This window comes from Canis lupus, chromosome 14 (genome assembly GCF_011100685.1).
Source record: "Canis lupus familiaris isolate Mischka breed German Shepherd chromosome 14, alternate assembly UU_Cfam_GSD_1.0, whole genome shotgun sequence".
In the NCBI taxonomy this organism is placed as follows: domain Eukaryota; kingdom Metazoa; phylum Chordata; class Mammalia; order Carnivora; family Canidae; genus Canis; species Canis lupus.
Window position 1 is genome coordinate 1,451,334 of NC_049235.1, and position 6,450 is coordinate 1,457,783.

The 6,450-nt window shown below is 34.1% G+C and overlaps 1 pseudogene; it reads right to left on the bottom strand.

The window, feature by feature from the left end:
• Window positions 1–4,728: 4,728 nt before the first annotated feature.
• Window positions 4,729–5,977, bottom strand: LOC100856620 (annotated as a pseudogene).
• Between the last annotated feature and the right edge of the window lie 473 nt (window positions 5,978–6,450).

The window sequence follows — 6,450 nt, forward strand, 5'->3', positions numbered from 1 at the left end:
AGCATTTTCTCATGTGCTTGTTGATCATGTCTATGTTTTCCTCTGTGAGATTTCTGCTCATGTCTTTTGCCCATTTCATGATTGGATTGTTTGTTTCTTTGTTGATGAGTTTAATAAGTTCTTTATAGATCTTGGAATCTAGCCCTTTATCTGATACATCATTTGCAAATATCTTCTCCTATTCTGTAGGTTGTCTTTTAGTTTTGTTGACTGTATCCTTTGCTGTGCAGAAGCTTCTTATGTTGATGAAGTCCCAATAGTTCATTTTTGCTTTTGTTTCTCTTGCCTTCATGGATGAATCTTGCAAGAAGTTACTGTGGCCAAGTTCAAAAAGGGTGTTGCCTGTGTTTTCCTCTAGGATTTTGACAGAATCTTGTCTCACATTGAGATCTTTCATCCATTTTGAGTTTATCTTTGTGTATGGTGCAAGAGAGTGGTCCAGTTTCATTATTCTGCATGTGGATGTCCAATTTTCCCAGCAGCATTTATTGAAGAGACTGTCTTTTTTCCAGTGGATAGTTAAACAAGCAAGTATTAAGGGCTCACCACTACCTAACTTCTATTCTAAGAAATGTAAACGGGATTCTTTAAACAGAAAGAAGAGTTGATACATAGAAAAAAATAATGTAAGAAGAAAAATATTCATGAACAAAAGCAGACAAATCGTAAAAGTGATAGAATAATCAGTATAATGCCAGTATGATGTTTAAAATGCAAAAGTAGGGATGCCTGGACGGTAGGGACACCTGGGTGGCTCTGTGGTTGAGCATGTGCTTTTGGCTCAGGGCGTGATCCTGGAGTCTCGGGATCAAGTCCCAAATCGGGCTTCCTGCATGAAGCCTGATTCTCCCTCCACCTATGTTTCTGTCTGCCTCTCTCTATGTCTCTCATGAATACATAAGTAAAATCTTAAAAAAAATACAAAAGTAGTAAAATCAATTATATCTATAACATTAATCAAAGTATGAGCAAAATAAAGGATGTAAAATGTTACATCTTACACATAATACATGGAGGAAGGAGTAACACTTTAGTGCTTCCATAATATGCTCAAAATTAAACAAATATCAAATGCACAAAGACTGCTCTAGACATTAGATGTTATATATGAACTCAATGGTAACTACAAATCAAAACTTTAAAGTAGAAACACAAAAAGTTCAAACAAAGTAAGCCAAGAATAACATCAATGAAAGCCATCAAATCACAAGGGAAGAGACCAAAAAGGAAAGAGGAAAGGAACTCAGAAGGACTACAGAAATTTTCAGAAAACAATTTATAAAATAGCAATAAGCACATACCAAAGAATAATTACTCTAAAGGTAAGTGAACTAAATGCTGCAGTCAAAAGACAATAGGGTAACTGAATCAATTAAAAACATCATTTCTGCTCTAAAAACACCTACAGTCTGAAAGTGAGCAGTTGGAAAGATAATTTGTGCAAATGGAAGTGGTAAAAAAACCTATTGTAACAATATTTATATCTAACAAAATAGATATTAAACAAATTCTTTTGCAAAAGATAGAGTATTACATAATGATAAAGAGACTAATCTAACAGAAAAGATGAACAATTGTAAATATCTATGTACTTAATATAGCAGCACCTAAATCCATAAATCAAATATTAACAGACTAAAGAGAGAAAATGACAATAATGCAATAATAATTGCAAAATTTAACACCCTTTTCATATCAATTAATAGATCATTCAGACAGAAATTCCTCAATGAAACAATGGCTCTGAATGACACATTAGACCAAATGGATGGAACAGATATATACAGGACATTCTATCTAAAAACAGGAGAAAACACATTTTTTCCAGGTAATTGTGGAACATTCTCTAGGATAGATCATATATAAAGCTACAAGTTTTAAATTTAAGAGAATTGAGCTAATATCAAGTATCTTTTCTGATCACAACAGTATGAAACTAGAAATCAATTACAAGGAAAAACTGAAAAGAAACGTATGGGGGTTAAACAGCATGCTATCAGAAAAGCAATGGGTCAAACATGAAATTTAAAATAAATATACATGGATACAAATAAAAATTTAAACAGAAAGGTGCAACGATTTTAGGTAAAACAAAAGCAGTATTATGAGGGAAGTTTATGGTGATACAGGCATAATTCAAGAAAAAATAAGACAATTTACATAAAAAATATATGAGAAAAGAAAATCAAACAAAACTGAATCCTAGTGGAAATAATGAAATAATTATTATAATTAATGAAATAATTAATTATAATTAGAGTGGAAATAAATGAAACAGAGTATCAAAAATTTAAAAGATTGATGAAATCAAGAGCTAGTTTTTTTTAAAAAAGTGAACAAAATAATAAAGCTTTAGTTGGATATATCAAAAGTGGTATAAAATTAATAAACTAGAAATGAATAAATGGTGATGCCTGGATGGCTCAGTCAGTTAAGTGTCTGCCTTCAGCTCAAATCATGATCTCAGGGTCTTGGGATCAAATCTCACATCAGGGTCTCTGACTCTCCCTCTCCATCTATGCTCTTCTCTTTCTCTCTTTCTCAAATAAATATTTAAAATCTTTAAAATAAATAAATAAATTTAATAAATAAATTACAAATAATGATAAGAGAATGCTATGGAATTTATATGCCAAAAATTAGACAACCTGAAAATAATGAATAAATTCTTAGAAACATACAAACTTCTAAAATTGAATCAAGAATAAATTTTTTAAAAAAAGCTTAGCAATTTCTAGTAACGAAATTGAATGAAAGATGAAAAGATATCTCAACAGAAAGAAGTATAAGAAAATTCACTGGTGATCACTAAATGTTTAAAGAAGCCTTAATTCTTCTGAAACTATTCAAAATATTGAAGATGAAGGAAAACTTATGAATTCATTATTTGAGGCCAGCATTACACTGATACAAAATTGGACAGATGCTACAAAAAAAGTCAATATCTTTGATGAACATAGATGCAACAACCCCAATGATATATTAGCAAACAGAATCCAACAATATATTAAAGGGATCAATTAGTATGAATTTTTATTTATTCCAATGAAAAAGCCATAGTATAGTTCAGTTTTTGCACATCAACAAATGTGATTGATACACCCCATTGATGAAATGAAGGATAAAAATCATAATGATCTCAATAGATGCAGAAAATTCATTTGATCAAATATAACATCAGTTCATGATAAATATTCTCAACAAGGTTAGAGGGAGCATACCTCAACATAATAATGACCATATATGACAAATGCAAAGCTAGCAGAACATTCATTCAATAGTACTAAAGTCTTAGCCACAGCAATCAGACAAGAGAAATGAAAGGTATCCAGATTGGTAGGCATGAAATACAACTGTCAGTATTTCATTATTGCATATTATCATTCATTGAAAACCCTAAAGAATCCACCACAATTAATAGAACTGATATATTCAGTAGAAATCAGTATATCTTACTTTCACACACACACACACACACAGAGAGAGAGAGAGAGAGAGAGAGAGATATTAATGGAATACGAGAGAGAACTCAGGAAAAAAAAACAGGTATATATGGTCAATCTAATCTATAACAAAGGAAGTAATAATGGGGAACCAAGGGCCTTTTCATTTTTATTTTTAAAAATGTAAAATCCAGTAAAGTTGACAAAGAGTATTATATTAGATTCAAGTGTACAAATCGTGATTCAACAATGCTATACTTTACTCAGTGCTCATCAAGATAAGTGTACCCTTGCTGTTAATATAAGAGTGGTGTATGTTATGTAAGTTATTATCTCAAAGTTCATTTAACAATTGCAAAAAAAAAAGAAAAAATATAAGTGTATGTTTAATTCCTTTCACCTATTTCAACCATCCCCTATCTACATTCCCTCTGGTAACCATTAGATTGTTCTTTAATAAAATATTTTGGGGGGTATCTTTTATTCTGTTTGTTCATTTGTTTTATTTCTTAAATTCCACATATAGGTGAAATTATGGTATTTGTCTTTGTTTGACTGACTTGTTTCACTTAGCTCTATACTCTCCAGACCCATCCATCCATCCATCCATATTGCTGTAAATGGAAAGATTTCATTGTATTTTATGGCTAAGTAATATTCCATTGCCTATATACATATACCACATTTCCTTCACCATCATCTAACCATGGATAAATGGGCTGTTTCCATAATTTGGTCATTGTAAAAAATGCCACAAGAAAAATATATATATATACATATACATATATATATATCTTTTGGTTGTCATTTATCATTTTAATTGAAGCATTGCTATTCATTTTTTCTTAACTCTTTCTTATAAGCACCAAATTTTAATATCGAAGTCAATTTTGGGGGAAAGAAATACCATCAAATAACTTCCCTCCAGAATAAAATGATGTACATTCCTCCAAACAACCAAATTTGAAGTCTACTGAAACAAAAACAAAAAGCCCCCCCCCCCCACACACACACAGAAAAGTAACAAAAATCACATTCTAGGGATGCATTTAGCAGCCTTTGCTGTGCTGTCTAATCATCCTTCAACTGACTTTAAAAATATTTAACACCCTAGTGCATCAAAATATACATTTTCCATTTGCTTTGTTTAAATTAAAAATAATAATTAAAAAAAGAAAACTTGAAGGAATTCACAATCAATTGCCTGACTCATTTCAATGTCACGTACAGCATATGAAAGTCAGGAAGGCTATTTGCAGCACACATGATTAGGAGAGATCGGTCTCTAAGGTTTAGCTTTCTTCCAAACAGTGTAAAATACCCACAATTCCAGGTATGAGGGAACACAGACGATCTCCTTTGAGAATTCCACAGGACAATACAGGCGGCCGAACTGTTCTTCATAGAGCAACAAGGCTTCTGTCAAACTCACACAGTTATCTTGTGTAAAATATTTCCTATCTTGTTTCAGTACTTTTATTGAGAAATCAAAAATCTGTCTGAGACTCTGGGAAATGAACAAGGGGTAGTGGAAAGGATGGGGGGTTGGGATGACTGGGTGACAGACACTGAGGGGGGCACTTGACAGGATGCGCACTGGGTCTTATGATATATGTTGGCAAATTGAATTCCAATTAAAAAAAGAAAGAAGCAGTCTGAGAAACTCCCATGTGGAATCTTCTTCTGGAAATGTGGAGATTGGAACAGCTGTCAAATCATTAATCACATAATCAAACTTCCTTCTTTGGCATTCCTCTTCAGTACTGGAATACAGTCTTCTATTAGAACCTGATAGTAGTTTCCTTTAAGATTGTCTAAGACGTCGCCACATATTTTTCGCATGTATTTCTTACATCCATCAATCACCATTTGGTCGATCTCTACCATAGTGACCATCTTTTGTTTCAGTTTGACTGTTTCACATAATATGCCCCCATCTCCACCCCTGAGAATCAGCATATCTTTGCCACCGTAGTCTTCTTTTCCACTGCCCATGATGGCCTAGGTATATGCCAAACCTCTCTGCACCAGATTAACATCCCCACTAAGGATGAGAATATTTCCAAACTGCTTTGAGTGTAGAATTTTAATATTCTGATAAGGTGAATCTTCATCATACACCACTTCATCTATATCCTACTCAACCAGGTGACCATCAGCAGTGGGCCAGTATCTGTCATGGTCCCTCCTCGAACTATGGGTGGTAATCAATTCACCCGCCCAGTACTGTCCTGACTCAATTCTTTCATTCTTTCTTCTACTTTGTTCAAAAGACTGTCAACTTCTTAGCCTTGCAAATCACCATAATAACTCTGAAGATCCAACAACACCAATCCATGTGGGTAAATTCTCAAAGTGGCAAAGCTGCCATTTTTGTTTATGTAGGTCGCTAGATAACCATGGCCTTGCCAGGTGTGCACTGACTCCGTCATCCCTTGCTCCTGGAAAATGGACTGGAGGCCTTTTAGAATGGTCTTGCTATCAGCTTTGGCACCGAGTTTGAAGTCGAATGTGCTGTGCCGTGCTGCTGCCATAGTGAGGCGAGGCCCTGTGCCATGCTTGGGGGAGGCAGCTGTGGGAGACTCTCTCCTCTCTCTCTCTCTCTCTCTCTCTCTCTCTCTCTCTCTATATATATATATATATATATATATATATATATATATCTTTTGGAATAAATGTTTTCATTTTGGAGGTGAAAACCCAGCAGTGGATTTACTGGATGATATAGTAGTTCTATTTTTATTTTTAAAAAGATTTGATGTATTTATTCATGACAGACACAGAGAGAGGCAGAGACACAGGCAGAGGGAGAAGCAGGCTCACTGTGCGGAGTCCGATGCAGGACTTATCCCAGAACCCTGGGATCATGACCTGAGCCAAAGGCAGATGCACAACTACTGAGCCACCCAGGTGCCCTGGTAGTTCTATTTTTAATTGTTTGAGGAACTTCCATACTATTTAGTATAGTGACTTCACCAATTCACCTTTCCACCACAGTTCATAAGAG